This window comes from Triplophysa dalaica, chromosome 25 (assembly GCF_015846415.1).
Source record: "Triplophysa dalaica isolate WHDGS20190420 chromosome 25, ASM1584641v1, whole genome shotgun sequence".
NCBI lineage: Eukaryota > Metazoa > Chordata > Actinopteri > Cypriniformes > Nemacheilidae > Triplophysa > Triplophysa dalaica.
In genome coordinates, this window is record NC_079566.1 from 15,029,848 (window position 1) to 15,048,528 (window position 18,681).

Below are 18,681 nucleotides of genomic sequence, written 5' to 3' on the forward strand. Positions count from 1 at the left end.
GAGAGAAAAAGAGAGAGAGAGACAAAGAGAAAAAGAGAAAAAGAGAGAGAGAGGTGGTGAAGTATGTTATTTCAGAGACAGGAGGAGGCATCTAGACTGATGTGGTTCGACTAGACGGCGTCTTCCATCTCTAACTGGAAATGATTCAGATTTAAAGGAAAAGAAGTTCCTCAAATCTAACAAAATCATAAGAACACACTCTGCTTTACTTTATGAACTTAACTGAAGTCAAATCTAATGTAAACTCTGTCACGTCATGTGGAGCAGCAGCAGTTATAACTGTAAAAGTGAGACACTTATACTGTATAAGGTCGACTACATCAACATCACCTAATAATGAACATGAAATGCTGAATATTCTGTCATCATTTACTCACCAGAAGATTGTTCTAAACTTGTATAAATGTCTTTGTTCTGCTGAACACAAAAGAAGATATTTGGAAGAATGTCAGTAACCAATCAGATCATCCGCACACACACTGCAGAGAGGCCACATGGTTAGCAATTGTACTACAGGAAGACGAGAAATACTACAGACACACAATCACACTTCTATAAATATAAGATTGTCATATAATCATTACACAAACATCACATCTCAGTGTTTACTGCAGAACTCTCGTCTGCGTCTCAGATATTTCTCCTGAGAAAAGAGTCTGAACCGTCACAGATGTGTCTGTCATTAGAGTTTGAGAAGAGATGTCAATGTGTCAAACTGAGCTCAGATTTGTCAAGTCTGCAATCAAACGTCAATATTAGTGAAGATCTCAATATGAACTCAAACATTTCTAAGCAAATCCAGATGATTTGACCTCTACAATCTACATTCACTTACACCTCCAGACTTTTCACATGTTTCAACAATCACACTCTCATTTTCTTTCTCAGAAACGTCTGGTAAAAGTTTTCAAACAGCTGCTGAGTTAGGACATTTGGAAGAGAGAGAGAAAGAGAGAGAGACTCTCTGAGATTTGATCCCTCTTCTGGTCAAAATTAACTGCTGGATTTAGGGCTGTGCGATATTAAAGAATAATGTGATATTCGATATGCAATATTTGTTTTTTCCAGAAGGACATCCGGTTCCAGTTGTTTTTATCTCACATATATAATTGACACTTAAAGACATTTGTTTAACATTTTGATTCAGTTAAAATGTTCTCTTAGTTGCATTTGTTTAACCATTGTGTAGTGTTAAAAAGTGAAACAGGAGGTTCTTTTGGACCAGCTTTGGTTCAGCGTTGTTTACATCATCCAAAGTGGTCTAAACGTTACCTTTCGAATTTGTAAAATAACTTAGTTATTGCAAATTATTGTGATCTACATGTTTGCGATATTTCGTTCATTTCGATATATTACGCAGGCCTATTTTATACAGTCTGACTAGACTTTGAGCAAGCAAAATTCGTTGGGATAGTGCCGCTAAAATGGGCGGGAGCGATTCATCCATCTGTTACATTTCTGTACCGAGAGGTCACGCCTGTCTAGTGTTTTTATTGATAATTCTGTGAGGGACAAGAGACAATCAGTCATTACACAGAGATAGAGAATCAGTATTCATGGAAAAGTAAGATAGTAGTAGTTACGGATGGCAGGCGAGGCAGCGGATCCACGCACAGTAAAGACTTTATTAAACAAAGTACAAAGTAATCAAAGAAACAGGGAAATAAAATAATCCAAGGCAAACACAGGGAACAAGAATAAACATCCAACAACTCACAACAGACAAAGAACACACTGGGGTTTAAATACACAGAGAACTAAGAAGGTATCAAGAAACACCTGGGAGAAACAATTAACAAGAACCAATGAACAAAATAACTACCAAAGACTACAATATAAAACAGGAAAAGGAAATTTAATACAAACTAAAAGTCCTAACTAACAGGGGAAACGCAATCCGACAGAAACGCCTTTTTGTCTTTGGGCCTGATTCTGATTGGCCCTTTTCTTACCTGAGGACGATGGCCCGGTGGCTGTTTAACGTGGTGCTGTCAATGGACTTGCTGCGCCTAATTTAATGCGGTGGCTAAGGGCGTTAATGTGACGTAATCACTTCAGGGGTCATGATTGAGCGGCAGGGCATTCCTAAGGCTGATGGCTTCTGCCTGGTTTATTTTTAACTTCACTACTTTTGATATTTTGTTACACTCATTGATTACATACGCTATTTCCAATTATGAAAAAAAGCGTAACACTTTCCTTGAAGCATGTGTGTGTAATGCATTATAAAAGTAGTTTTAAAGCCTTGTAATGCACCTTTAAATACATTGTATTTTATACATTGTCTTATAAATAATTGGTTTTAAATTGGTTATAATTCTTTACAAAAAAGATTTCTGGAAATCATGTTGCGACCACTTTCTTTGGGAAACCCTGGTCTACGATACTGAGCATCTCTTTTCATCTGATCCAGAAACACCTCAGCAGATCAACAGGTAACAAAAGAACATTTAACTGAAACAGAACAAACTGGACTGTAGAATTTCACATCTGGAATGATCAGACATATAAAATCTGACTGGAAGTTGTTTGTGCACACAAGCGTTTCAATTAAAAGTGATAGATCGCCCCAAAATGAAAATTCTGTCATCATTTACTTTTATTCTTCCGCCAAACACAAAAGAAGATATTCCCAACTTGATGTTAATAACACTTCCCTATAACGTTATAATATGAATCGCACTACATGATTGCATTGTTCTTTCATCATGCTGAAAATTGAAGGTCAAGCTGAGCGCATTGCATTCCTGTTTACATTTTAGCAGATGTATTTGATCTCTCAGATCAACAAAAACTCTTCTTCACTCTTACGTAAGAAACAACACTGCCTCAACGTGGCCATTTAAAGACAACACAGGCTCTGCCAAGTGAAATTTAGTGTTATTTTAAACTTTTCTCAAATATCTTTGCACCAATGTTTCACTGGAGATCCCACGAACAAACTTTCAGAAAAACTACTTCCACTCTCGCTTCTAATGCTGGTCTGAGATAAGCAGGAACTAGCGTCATGTTTTCATGTGTCCTGTAGAGAAGACACAGAGAGAGAGAGAGAGAGAGAGAGAGAGACTAACCCACTCTGAGAGGATGAATTACTGCGGGCAGCCAAAAGACGGAGGCGGTTGTCACGGTTACCTGATGTGGGAGTGCGCTGGACCATCTGTCCACTCATTAATTACATCAAATTCAACAATGTCAGCAGTGTGTGTGTGTGTGTATACAGAGAGATAGAGATATGAGTTAGAGAGAAGCTGGGAGCTGATGTGTTGTTCACAATGAACAAAAGTTTTAGAGAGGTCAGCATACACAAAGCTATAAACAGGGCCGGCCCTGGCCAATTTGCTGCCCTAGGCAAGATTTCACCTGGTGCCCCAGGAATTTTGTTATTAATCTTACACAGAAACAAACTGCACAGCTTTGTCTTGTTTTTCTTTATTTTGAAAATATTTTGGAAACACACACACAACGTATTATAGATACAATATAAATATGTTTATATTATATTATGTTAGTGCAGAAAAAACTATATTACAGAAACATTGCTTTCCTTTGCTTTCCTTGCCTTTCTTACAGCATATGTAACATTCCAGAAATTATAAATAAGAGTGCTGCACAAAAATAAATAACTATATACAAACTTGAATGAACTATGCAAATGTATAGCAAATGTTCTACAGTCTTACTCGCCTTGCCTTTCTAGCAGCAAAGTCATCTATGATATCATCATAAGACAGCTGTTGTGAGACTACATGATTTATGCTAATGACTGAAAGTCCACTGAGACGTTCTTGAGCAATTGTAGATCTCAGGTAGTTTTTAAACAGTTTGAGCTTAGAGAAGCTCCTTTCAGCAGCAGCGACTGTCACAGGTAGAGTGGCAAAGATTCTCAGAGCGACCCACAGATATTTCAAAAGTGCATCTGAAGAGAGAAGAGGAGGATTATATGTGACCATTGGGTGTTACATTTTATTATTAAAAAGCTGATGATAGTGAAACTGTAAAAATATGGCAGCACCTAAACCACATTATAGCTTAAACACACAAACAGCAAGAATAATTACATCTGGTATTCATGCACAAAATTCTATTCATTGAGCACTTCTCTAGCATACAGTAGTTACATTTTCAAAATTAATTTTGAAAGTGTTTGTTTTCCAGTATATCTGGCATGGCAGCAATGTCCTACTAACTACACTTTATGATGTTATAACCATGAAACAGAGGAGAAACGTAAATCTTTATTTAAATTGAATTTTAATGTAGCTATTTTTAATAAATCCATATATATAATAGATATATATAACAACATTTTATGTAGGACTCATTTTAAATAAAGATTTACGTTTATATAGCAACATTTTATGCAGAACTCATTTAAATAAAGATTTATATGTCACTACTTTCTACTCAAGGACCTTGACAGAATTGTAGTGGAGTAAAAAGTACGATATTTGTCTTTCAAATGTAGTGAAGTTAAAGTAAAACATCTCCTGAAAAAATAATACATATAACATTACTAATTTAGCCAATTAAAATAAAAATACCATAAAATACTGCACAAGTTCGACTAACTATGTCATAAGCTAATTCAAATTAGCGAACTTTACAGGCATCGTTGAACTAACTTAATGCAACATAGATAAACTAATCATTACCTACCTCTGTCTTTTTCGCGTTTTTCTTCCTCTTCTCTTCTTTTTTTTCTTCCCTGGGCACCAGATGGCTTCGGTCTTTTTGACATAATGACAACTTATCAGTGTCAGTGAATTCGGCCATCTGTCAGTCACAATCACACACAGGTAACGGATGTTTGTTTTGTTTTTCAGCAGGGCGGGGGCGGGGGAGATTGATGCGTCACTCAGTCGGACCGGGGTGGATCGGGATTCGGGAAAGCAATGTTGTAGTTTTGTCTTTATCGGACGATCGCTTTTTTTAATCCATAATATTTAAGTAGTATTGGTAATAATTTTTTTTAAATATATTCATAAAAATAGTAATTTGGGCGCTCGGGCGCCCCAAGGGGTGGGCGGCGCCCTTAGCATTTGCCTATTCCGCCTATGCCCAGGGCCGGCCCTGGCTATAAACTTCCCAAACACACATTCTTCCCATATAGAGAGAGAGAGAGAGAGAGAGAGAGAGAGAGAGATAATACAGCTGATTTATAAGTATAATCGTGACATGACCCTGAACCCTCAGATTCCCTTAAAGTCAATGTAGGAAAAGATGCAGTTTTGCACATCATGTCTAATTCTGACATGTTGAATGACAGGTCTGAATGAAACTGTCACAAGTCAAAGTCTCTCTCCGCCTCATTTTCAGTCGCACCCTCGTTTTAAGGGTGTAAAAAGTAATTATCACCAAACTCCCTCCCTAAATCTAATTAAAAAAGCAAAAGCCCAGCAGATATCAGAGCTGTTATTAATAATCCTGAGACAGCAGCTGCTAAAACTGACAAACCCCCAAAAAACCCTCTTATGACCCTATTATGAAAGTGTTCGTCACCTCTCTGTGTTATCTATGATCAATAAATAAATATATTTTTCTGCATTTTTAATTGTCTGCAATTATTTGAGCAGCTGATTTAAGCAATGATCTGTTTCTAATTAAACTCATTCAATTCATTCCTTGTGTGACGTGACGCATTAAATGGAAGCTGCCGAAAGCTCAACGTGTCAAAACACAGAATTGCTTATCTGAGTAAATCCAACACATACACAGCAGGTGAACCTTCAGATCTACTGAACTCCTGAACAGAATTCACACAGAACCAATAAGGCAACACAATTACAATTATTAAACTACACCCAAATTTACCCTGGGTTTATTTCTCCAAAACACCACAAACACACGTTTTATAAACACATTCAAGTGTTTTTGCTGAAACAGCTCTATATCTGTTTAAAGCTATAATGTGAATTTTCCACAAGGTGAAGTTTTATTTGTCTACTTTGTTACACAGCAGTTAACTTCACGGATTTAAAATGGGCGGACAATAAAGAAAGCTTAATTCTTTAAAACAAACGGATGTACTCACAGATGCACAACAACATCTGGTGCAGGATAACCACTTAACATTAACACAATCATGACACAGAAAAAACAACAATTAAGTATTTAATTGAGATCTCCTTTTAAAAACACAAACTTGTTTGCTACGTTTAATCTCCTTGGTTTCATGTTTAATATAATAAGACATTTATTCAGATTGATCAAACACGTGACACGTGTCTAGGGCTTATAATAACATCAATCATGAAAAGTGCAGATTCAGCATTGATGGAACCAGAAGCTCAAAGCCCAAAGATATCACACACATCCATTTAAGAGAAAGATGAAAACATAGAAACAAGACGATAAAGGCTCGTAATAAATGTGTGAGAGAGCTGAAGAGTGTTGATGTCGACATGCAGCCTAAAAAAGACCTAAAAGTACATGGTGGGTAAAAAATTGAGATGGGAGGAAAGAATGCATTAACAAAATTATATTTGCACCAGCGTGAATGTGCGTCATATTTCTGAATCTCATTTTAATAGTTAATCTACAATTAAACACAATTCAAAGCGTTTGTCCTTACTAAAGACATGATATTTCCTCAAGCTTGAAAGCAATATAATAATTCATCGAATTACACAGAAAGAAAAACAAAGAAGAAGAGAGCAAATCAAATGCATCACACCACACACACACACATTTACAGAGAAATCTCTACACACAACACGATATATAGTAAGACACACACAATTACACAAACTTACTGAAACCCATTCAAACCCAGAAACTCACTTAATACAAGTGCTTTTATTATTATTAATTGTTTGATTGGGTTAAACTAATGGACAACATTGTCGAAAGGCTTGTTGTCACTTCAAATGGGCCTTCGATAAACTGATCTGACCTGCTGGTGACGTCACGGCACGAGTAAAATGTCTTATGACGTCACATCCATGCTGCGCAGTTTGGTCGCAAAAAAAGTAAATTTTTGACTAAACACACATACATTAAATGTAGGCTGCTACCTACAATATACACAATAATACAAACAAACACACCACATTTCAATAACATCCGTCCCTCTGGAATGAAACATTAAACATTTTAACTTGCAAGGAACATAATCTGACGATTTAAATACATAGGCCTACACGTAAGGCCTACATAATAAAAGCGTTTATATACAGCTGTATAAATATGAATGTGTATTTACATACTTTTTTACTTAAGCAAAATTATCCATGGTTTTATTTTAGTATAAAAGTATCCTACGTGTTATCATTTATTTTCAATGTTGTCGCTTTATTGAGATGATAGTTAACATAGTTTTAACGGTGCCATAATAAAAGAAAGATTTGACAATCGACAAGTGTAAAAGTGTTTTTTTCATAAAATAAACTTCATTTCAATAAAAGTCATACATGATTGATTTATGTCATTAAGAATACATTTAAAACAGACTGAATAAATAAAATGAATCTAGCCACAGTAACAATATCAGATTTCACCCAAAAGCTGCTTTTAGTATTTTTCTTGTGTTTGAACTAATATGTTGTTATAGTCAAAATAAGCACAGACCTAAAGGAAACACGTGTTCACATTCACTGAAACACCAGCAGATGGAGACAATACATCACACATTCATTTCTCTGCTGATGTTTGAGAGAAAATGACCGTCTGTGAGATATATGAAGATGAATATTCAATGAAATAACATTCTGTGTTAAAATGTTTTATTAAACATAAAAACATTTTCTGGGACCTGGGAAATTTATGTTGGTGTAACTCTTGGTTATTTTAGTGTAATAAAATTCCTGTTCTTTGAAATCAAATCAAATATTGACATTTGAAAAACTTTACCCAAGGAACCCAATAAAATGCAATAATCTTATATATTAACGTTGAAAATAAAACATTAAAGCATACACCAAAATTGGTAACATTTAGCCTAAAATTAACACAAAAGCTTAAAATAAAAGCGATTTTAAAATATTAATAAAACTATAAAACTCAAACCAAAAGTAATAACTGTAACTCATACACCAGCACAGCCATGAAAAGTTAACATTTATCTCAGCTGTCAGATTTGTTCATGGTTAGAGAAAGAGATTTGGGTGAATTAAATTTGTTTGACAGGATTATTCTTCTATGGACGAACAAAAGATGTTGATCCAGGTACACACGCTGCTATTTCTGACAAAAGCGAGATCACCAATCTTTGTCTGATGTGAAGTCAGCATTTTGTAACACAATTATCAAAATGATTTAAGACATTTTCACATCAATTCAAAACTAAAATAATAAATTGTACAGTAGCCAAAATACATTCACTTACACATCAATTTGATTATTCTTGCAAATTCAGCAATACATTTTCAGAAACCACATCATCACATATGAGCGGCTGTGTCTTATAAAGCATGAACACAGTTGAATCTGTTTCGAGATCCTCAGTCCTCCAGCAGCATGCAGTCAGCTCTGTTTGAAGAAAGTGAAGCTCTCACACCTCAGCTCAACAGCTTGTGGAGTTGGAGGCGATTTTCTTTAAGGGATTTCTAACAAGCCTCGGTGCGAACGAGGATAATTTGATCGAACGCAGACTTCTTCCAGAGCCAATTAAACAGAATGAGTAAGACTTCACACAATGCCACAACACAAAAAAACAAAACGCTCCAACACAAGAACGACAGACCCGCACTCCTCTGCAATCATTCCCATGACAAATCTCCTCAATTAAACGTGTTCGGTGTTTGGACGCTGCTCTCTGACCAATGCTTCAGTAAGATTCATCCGGCAACATCAGATCAGAGCAAAGAGTCCGTTAGTAAACAGAACTGAGTGTATTGTTTCATAATCAGGGGTCCGGAACTCACGGGAGGGGGGTCATTAAACTATCAAAGGAGGCCTCAAGATGACTTCAAATATTTTAAATAAGACAAAACAAGCATTTTAAATATAGCAAAAAATTAATGATTTGGCTATCATTTCATATTTGTATCTTCTTGTCTGTCTGTCGATCTATCTATGTATCTATCCGTCAATTTCTTCTGCCTGTCAATCTGTCTATCTGTGTATCTATCTTTATCCTTTTTTTTCCGTCTGTCTGTCTATGTATCTGTCTATCTATTTTTCAGCTGTCTGTCTGTCTGTCTGTGTATCTGTCTATCTATTTTTCTGCTGTCTGTCCGTCCGTCCGTCTGTCTATCTTTCTATTTTTCAGATGTCTGTCTGTCTATGTGTCTGTCTATGTGTCTGTCTGTCTGTCTATGTGTCTGTCTGTCAGTCTATGTGTCTGTCTGTCTGTCTATGTATCTGTCTGTCTGTCTGTGTATCTGTCTGTCTGTCTGTGTATCTGTCTGTCTGTCTATGTATCTGTCTGTCTGTCTATGTATCTGTCTGTCTGTCTGTGTATCTGTCTATCTATTTTTCTGCTGTCTGTCCGTCCGTCCGTCTGTCTATCTTTCTATTTTTCAGATGTCTGTCTGTCAATGTGTCTGTCTGTCTGTCTATGTATCTGTCTGTCTGTCTATGTATCTGTCTGTCTATGTATCTGTCTATCTATTTTTCAGCTGTCTGTCTGTCTATGTGTCTGTCGGTCCGTCTGTCTGTCTATGTATCTGTCTATCTATTTTTCAGCTGTCTGTCTGTCTGTCGATGTATCTTTCTGTCCACCTGTCTATGTATCTTTCTGTCTATGTATCTGTCTGTCTGTCTATGTATCTGTCTGTCTGTCTGTCTATGTATCTGTCTATCTATTTTTCAGCTGTCTGTCTGTCTATGTGTCTGTCGGTCCGTCTGTCTGTCTATGTATCTGTCTATCTATTTTTCAGCTGTCTGTCTGTCTGTCTGTCTGTCGATGTATCTTTCTGTCCGCCTGTCTATCAATTTTTCTGCTGTCCGTCCGTCAGCCCGCCTGTCTATGTATCTGTCTTTCTATTTTTCAGCTGTCTGTCCATCTATCTATCTATCTATCTATCTATCTATCTATCTATCTATCTATCTATCTATCTATCTATCTATCTATCTATCTATCTATCTATCTATCTATCTATCTATCTATCTATCTATCTATCTATCTGTCTGTCTGTCTGTCTGTCTGTCTTAACATAACTTTACCAACCCCATACCCACCATCCATCAATCCATCAATCATCATCTGTCTGTGTGTATTGACATATCTATTACTGTAAGACAGAGAGAGAGAGAGAGCGTGTGTACGGTACGGTATGTGTCTATCTTTAGTGTTGTGTGTCTGTGGTCTGTATGTGGCCTACAGGCTGTTCCTGACAGACCCACAGCGGGGGCGTCACATGTGCGCTGGCTGCACTCTCTGCTCAGCGCCGCTAAACGATCCCGAGCCGTTCCAAAGCATCCCAGGCCGCGCCAAACCAGCACAGAACGCACAACTGCTCGCACATTTGTCCCCGCGTCTGTGTTGACGCGTCGGACGCCAGGCGCGGGGGTACGGGCCCCTCGTTCAGCTGGGTTTGGACCCGATGCCCAGCCGGTTGAGGGGCTGTGTTTAATTTAAACAGGCACGCAAGGACAGCCCGGTGTGGGTCCTCATAGGGCCTCATACACAGATGTTCTCAGGGCATTGTTATCCAGAGAGCACACATAATTGCTTTTCTCCTGGATGGGACGAATGATGCTGTTGCCAGTGTGTGTGTTTGTGTGGGTTCTTTTTGGGTTATTAGGGTACATGTGTGCGTGTTTGTGTCTGCTGGTTGTCACAGTATGCCAGGATCTGTTTCCTATGGTTTTAGCACATTATCACACAGAGGTCAAATTCGTCACTATATTTGATAGTGATTGTTGATAATGTAAGCATACGAGCACTGCAGTGTAAGACGGGCCGTTTAGCGCTCTCGGGAGAGACCACGGCTGGATTTCAAGCGCTTTCTCTCGATCGAACCTCTGAGGCACAGCTGAACGTTTCCGCTTCTGAATTATTCCAATTAACACTTCTGTCGGCCGAAGGCCTGCACGCATCAGCACCCGGCTGATCTCTGATCAGCTGCTCATTACCAGGAGCTCCTTATGAATAAGGTGAATATCTGGAGAGCGTTCTCACCACTAGAGGGCAGTTTGTCACTTCACTTCTGGCATCCACACAGACCTGAAGACCAACACAGAACGCTGAACATTGAAGAGATGAATAAGACCAAAAATCACATATTTTGTAATCCAGCGTGCTTCTCCTGAAACACATTAAGAAACATTACAGACAATTTCTGAGATACAGAACTCAGATCGGTTTGATGTGTTTTTTTTGTGCATATTTAAACCTCTTAAAAAACTGAACAGCGTCGCTGACAGCTGTCATCTCTAGATGAGTTAAAGAAACAAAATTACATGTGCATTTATTCATTTAGCAGAAGCTTTAATCTGAGGCGACGGTCCAATGTAAAAGCATTTTGTAATATTCATAAAAATACAAATTTTTACAATAAAGGCCTATAATGATGCTTATATTTATAGACAAGTCAAATTAAAACCGTACAGTTTTTGCATAAGGTACCTAGTAGATGTGATCACTCTCGAAGAATCATGTTTGACTAAATAAAAATGTTTAGATCTTAAAAAATGTGTGACGTGCATTTCCTTGATTTGAACCTTAAATATTTATTTCATGCAGATGATGTATCAGTGTGTGTTCATCAATCCGGCTGTGCACAATGTTGTGTATATGAAGGCGGTTCTATTGTGTTTGTGTGTTAAACAAATTCTCTTGACTCATATCAGTCAAATCCATCTTATGCATGTTGTGACTCAGACTCCGCCCCCGGACCATGTGACTGACAGCACACTAGAACATGCATAGTTCAGTCACTAATGATGGTCATTCCAGACACACACACGCACACACACACACACACAAACACACAAATAACACATGTGAGTTATCAGCTTGTACGCTTTTTTACATCACAAACACAAAACAAGCAGAACTTATCTTACCCATGCTCATGCTGTGTTCATGAGCTCATATTAATAGTTGTCTAATATATAAAATTAGAAAGATAAACTTTATAAAATCCAATCCCTCATAAACTCATATACATTAACTAAAATCGATTTGTACGTACAATCACGGTGAAAAATATGTGCAGACATAAATGAGTGTGTGTGTTGGAGGCAGGGAAGATTGTGTTATTTTGGGAAAAGGAAAGCTCATTAGTGATGATCTGGTATATCAGGGTCTTAGCGTGTGTTCATGCGTGTGTGTGTCACAGAAATGTGTTTATTAGACGTATTGCTCTAACAAGGTCATCTTGTGATTTAGCGTATATCACAGTGTATAAAGAATGTGAGTGTGCGTAGAAAAATGTCTGTTTATTGAAGCTGTGCGCGTGTGTTGCCGTTGTGTTGTGTTTTGAATGATAATGGTGTGTGTTTGCGTGTGAAATGATAAAACAATAAATACAGTGTTGAAGAGAGACAGTTGTGCATGTCACCTGTGGTTACACTGCTAGACACCTTGATGCACTTTCATGCATTCTCTGTGAATCAGCTTTTGGAGATTGGCGGTAATCGCAGAATGTGAAGTGAGTTGTCATTCGCGTGCTTTGATGTTGGTGAGATGTTTAAAGTGAGTGGCTGGGTTGCGTTGGCCATCACAGAGGTCAGAGGTGATCATGGTCTGAGCATACAGTACGATACTGTAGAGCGCTGGTTTGGTCCGGCTCAGCTCTGCTCTGGCACCTGCTAGTGTCAATGATAAAGCGACCACAGATTCACACCCATTCTTTCTCAAACGGCATGTTTGCCAGCTCTCACTAACTTTAGCCGAAGCTCACAGATGTGTCAGAACGGAATAAACACCGCACGATTCCACACGCCGAGAGAAGCTAGTCATCTTTACAAGCATCGTGTCTCTTCATTTATTTTTCTACAGTAAACGTTCAACGAATTAACAGTACAAATATAAAACAAATAATCCAGTCTCTTTTAGAAGAAAATCACTCGCATGTGTAAGAATGTGTGTTGGTAAATTGAACCGTTGATGTTTGTATGTTTTCCACTGTTCATTATTAAACGTGATTATTTTGATTCATTGTTATTTGTGCCTTTAACACTATTAATTACAGAGGAAATAAAAGTTGTTTAAATTAAATATCTAACACAACGTACAATTACACTTCACAATAGGTTGTTTTTGTTATGAGTAAATGCATTAAATAACATGAACTAACAATTAACAATATCGTTTTTCATCATCTTTACGAATCTCGGTTCACGTTCATTTTTTTAATTCAATGTCGTATCTGTTAACATTTGTTGATTCACAATAAAATGATATAAACAATTGCATAAGCATTAACATATGACCAATGATTATTAAATACTGGAAAAGTATATTTACATTTAGGCATTTGGCAGATGCTTTTACCCAAAGCGACTTACATTGCTTTATACTATACATTTTACATAGGTGTATGCAATACCCTGGGATCAAACCCACAACCTTACGTTGTTAACGCAATGCTCTTACCACTGAGCTACAGGAAAGCTTATTTTATTGCTTATTTTTAGTTCATGTTAGCTAATACAAGTAATTTACAAATAAGTGTATAAGAGCCACAAACTAATGCATCAATTTCTCTTTGTTGTTTATTAATTATTGTGTTAACTGGATTATTATTGTTAAAATTAATCAAATAAATAGTCTAATTTGGTCTAAAATATTTTTTAATGTACTGTAATTTTTGTGCAGAAGCCTGCGGGCTGTTCAGTATGCATGTTTGTGTGTGTGTGTGTGTGTGTGTATTGTGATTTCAGTGCAGGTGTTTTCACAAGTGTGTGTGTTAGTGGTGAAATTGTTATTTAGTTACTCTGTTGTCTCTCACTTCAATGCAGTGATATTTCTACACAAGTCTGACTGTCAGGTGAAGGTTATTTATGAGTGTGTGTGTGTGTTGTGTTTCATAATAGGAGTTTAATGATAATGAGCGGCTAACATGTGAAACTCTAATAGAGAGGCAATGTCACTATTAGCAGGGGAGGAAAACACTGTGTGTGTGTGTGTGTTCGCAGGAGTTTTGGTAATGACAGTCAAACGGACACTACAGAGAAATAATTCCCCAACTACACGTAAAGGAGAGGTGTAAATTAAAGTAAGAAAGAGAGAAAGAGGGAGTCGGAGAAAGACCGCCTCTAATGGGCTTGAAATTTTACACGTTTCATTTTCCCTGTAAGATTTGGGGCCACGCAGAGACACTAACAGTTTTGTCTCGGAGGCCCGGAGAGATTTTCTGAGAGAATTATATCCATTCTTCTCTTGGGCATTTTTAATGACAAAACCATGTTTATCTCCGAAGCACAACATGGAGGTGAAAATAGCACACAAATCCATCACACGGATGGAGATCAGACTTTGATGAAGGGTGTTTGTGGCCTTGTTTTGATATCCCGGCGGGGACCTGAATGCACACCAACACAATTTTGGTGGGGACCAAAATTGAGGTCCCGTGGGCAAAAAAAGAGTATTAATCGTATAGGAAAAGATTTGTTGAAAGTCTGAAAATGCAAAAGTTTTCTATGATCTTTAGGCATAGGGGGATAAAATCTACAGTTTGTATAGTATAAAAATCATTATGCCTATGGACTGTCCCCACAGAGATAATAACCCAGACGTACGTGTGTGTGTGTGTGTGGATGTCAAGGTGTTTCCATGCAGAAGTGTTTTTTTTAGGATTGCAGCAGTTACAAAAGGAGTAAATCAGAAAATCAAAAGCGTCACGCTTCATGTGTGTGATGTGAAATACACACTCGTGTTTTAGAGGTTTGCTCAAACCGTTCGCGCTAAATATGAGCACGAGCCACAGCGCTGCTTACATTAACAGAACCCCCCCCCCAAAAAGATTTAACAGACGTATGAAAACCTCAATGGTTCCTCGAAGAATGTTTCATGTTTTTACTTCCTCAGAAAGCAGAAGTAGTTTTGTCATTTTCTCCAAACCCTCCGGATTCAGCGCTCGAGCGAAGACCCGCTGAGGAGCTTCATGTTAAGAAGAGAATCTTCACCAAAAACACGAAAGAAAAAGAGGCTCTCCTTGTGTCTTCCTACCAGCACATGTGAAGTGGACCAAAGCTAAAAAATCACGATGATGCAGTTTAGCACCAGATCATGTGTGCGTGTCATCTCAGGAGAAGACGGCGACACAATTCAACGGAGTAAGAAAACATGACGTGAAGACGTGAGATTTCGCAGCTCTACTGTACTTCACATCTTTCTTTTCTTTCTTGACGCCCGTCTCCTAAACACCCGGAAGACTCTTCACTTAGCATTTCTTTCAATATCAGAGACCGCCATCTCCATTTACCTCTCTTCACCCTGCTAATGTATTTCTGTCCCGCTGGCTCGGGATTTCAGAATGAGAGTTTGTGGATACGGTAAGATGTCTCCTCGCCGTACGCAGCTGTGATCATGTGTGAGACGCTCCCTACAGGCCCGTGTCAAACACACCGTGGAGATGCGTGCGTGCGTGCGTTTATTAACCAGATGAGTTAATATAGCCGTTATATTTACAGAGAGTCCGGACCTTTGAGTTTGAACAGAGAAAGTGTGTGTGCGAGCGCGTGTGTGAAAAGCATCATTAGAATGTGTCAGAAGTGCCCGGGGCTACACCGGCCTTACACAATGATCAATTCTGGAGAACACTGAAGACACACACACACACACACACACCACCCGCGGCTTTAATTACCAGTGTCCGTCCCCCCGTCTAAACTCCATCTGAAGCCCAAGCAACAAAGCCTGCAGAAGGAGGCCAGAAAGAGTCGTGGAGCGTGAGAGAAGTAAAACGCTCATTAACGGATGATAATCTGCCGTCCGTGAGCGTTTCGCTATAAAGAGCCACATGTCAGTTTATTCAGAGCGACTCCGCCCACTCCATCTCTCTCTTTCACCGGACGCATGGCCGCGGGGCAGAACATGTGTCATTCCATGTAAACACGCGGTACCTGTCCCGCTGAAGGCCTCACGGCCAGAGAAATACAATGAAGCCGCTTTTCTCCATCATTTCAATGAGGCTTGATGGAAAACGAATGGAAAGATCCTCTCGAGTCTCGGATTTTCAGAGATCTCAAGCATGTCAGACACCGAGCTCAGATTTATCCGCGATCGAATGTCAATGTTGCGGAAGATCTCAATGTGAACTAATTTCTCATTAAATCCACATGATTGTACCTCTACGATCCACGTTCATTTTACACTCTCATTTGATTCTCCTTTTTTCCCCCCGAGCAATTTTAGGAAAAACATCAGTTGATGCTCAAACAAAACACTTCTTCGAATCTCTGAGCATCCGAGCAATAATAATATGAAGAAATCACGTGACCCGTTAAGGAAAGTTGCGATACACCAGTAAGTCTCAACACTTTCACCAGTCATATCTAGACAAGATCATAGAGATGTGAATGTGGTCTTTAGATCTTTATCTAGAAGACCCTACAGAAAATGAACATATTAAAACCTCCACATCACAAACTCCATCCAGCTCGACGTGAGTTTGTGAGAAGTGGGTTGTTCGCTGAAGATGTTTTATTTTGTGAGTTTCTGGGAGGTTTACGGTGAGCTGCTGTTATTGCAGTTGTGGTTGTGTAGGCAGGAAACACACACGTTTGGTTTCAGTCTGTTGTGAGCAAAACGAAAAGAATAAAGAAACAAAATCACGTGCCTTACTGACAGCTCGCTCGCTTTACAAACACCGCACATTCAAAGTCCAAATCAATCTCCTCGTGTATACAAAAAACACAAATCAGATCGCTTTATGATCTCAGCTGTGTCTCACAGACGTGAAGAGCAAATGCTTGTGTTAAAGAAAAGAAAAAGAGCTTCTCTCACATTTCAATAACGTCTCAGGCTGTGCTCGAGATGAACAATATAAACTCAAACATTTCTTCTGAACCATGTGAGGTGTGCGATCCACGTTCCTTTCACTGACGGACGAAGACGAAGCCAATACCTAAAGAATACCATTTAAATCTGTGAAACAAGATGGTCCTTATTCATAAGGTTTTCTTGTCAGGTTTTTTAGGGTATTCAGTGTGAACTCAGCGTCAGATATTATTTTATCAAAGCCGTTGCATTATTTGACTGTTATTGCGTGGAAGGGTGTAACTTTGGTTTGAGAAGTGGGGTGGACACAAAATGACGGAAAAAGTTTTTGATTTGAATCCAATCACAAAATACACATGTTTTGAGTTGTTTGTGATTGTTTAAATGGAATAAACCATGAAACCGAAAGGTGTTTTTATTGTGTAGCAAAAGTTGATGTTAATGAAGGGGGAAAATGCGAGTATTGAATGTGAAAGGTAGGAAAGCATGTAAACCTGAATCGAGCCGGATGACTTTATAAAATACTTAACGAGACTTAAGGTTTACGTGTTTCTTCCTCATAGGAGTCCATTATAAGGAAACATCCGAAACAACCACCACGTCATTTTTTTTTATATTGAAATCAAATCAAAGTCAAGTGATTGACAATCTTTCATTTATCTTTCTATGTCCTGCCTCGGTTCTTCTCCGTGGCAATGTGGTTAAAAACCCATTACAAACCAATTTGAAAGTGAGGGGGACACAAACGGGATTGTCCCCCCTGTCCCCAGTTGAAATAAAGCCCCTTATTACGTGACTTTGTCACCAAGGCTGGGATGGTTACTTATAAAATGAGATTACACTACAGATTACAAAATAAATGTTTAAAAAGTAATCTGTAACGTATTTCAATATATTACACAGCTTTTGTAACTTAATCTATTAAACTAAGGGACTACCAAACAGAGGACTTAGCTTTCCTTTGCATATGATTTTAAACAACACCACTTATACAGTTTTCCCTCATTAGATGTGATAGTCCACAATTGTAAATGTATTACAATTCTAAGAAAAGAAGTCCGAATTGTTCGTTAAAAGTCAAGAGTGTTACAATTACCTACGAAACAAGAAACTCGCAAACAATATCACAAAACATGAAAACAGTCCTTGATCATCCAGGAAACAGACAATAGAGATTCAAGGGTATGTTCATTTTTTTTAAGTGGTAATTTGTACAAATTAGGTCAGTTTGTTTTGTGGAGTATATTAAAACTTCTATTAAGTGAAAAGGTTTGTTCAGTAATAACTACCATGCAATTCCTATGAAATGCCTTTTTTATCTCAAAATGATTGAAAGTATGAAACTTGTAGTTGATGAAGCTTCTGCAGATTGTCAGAATGGGAGAATCACCGCTTGCTCTTTACATTAATAGCCTGTTACAGTTTATCTTAATGTTTAAATGGATTAAAATTCCAAGTTATCACTTTGGTAACCTGAAATACTGCAATTTGATTCAAAGTAACTACAATGAAATACACTTCCTCAAATTTTGTATTTGAAATACGCAACTAAGTTACATGTATTTCGTTATTCCCCGGCCCTGTCTGTCACACACTTTTACTCTCTTCAACAGTTACGTGTTCAATGTTATATGGTTGTGAATTAATATTGTTTTTAAATAAGGTGAAGTTCAATGGCGTGAGGGTAGCACGATTGGAAATGTGTATTTGTGTGTGTGGTCACGCCGGCTTAGACTTCTTGTCCTGCAGCAAAGTAACACATCAGCACAGAAACTCACAGTTCTCACCAGAACGCTCAAAATAACTCGCCTTGCAACAAACACACTCTCTAAATGCTGGCGATGCATGCA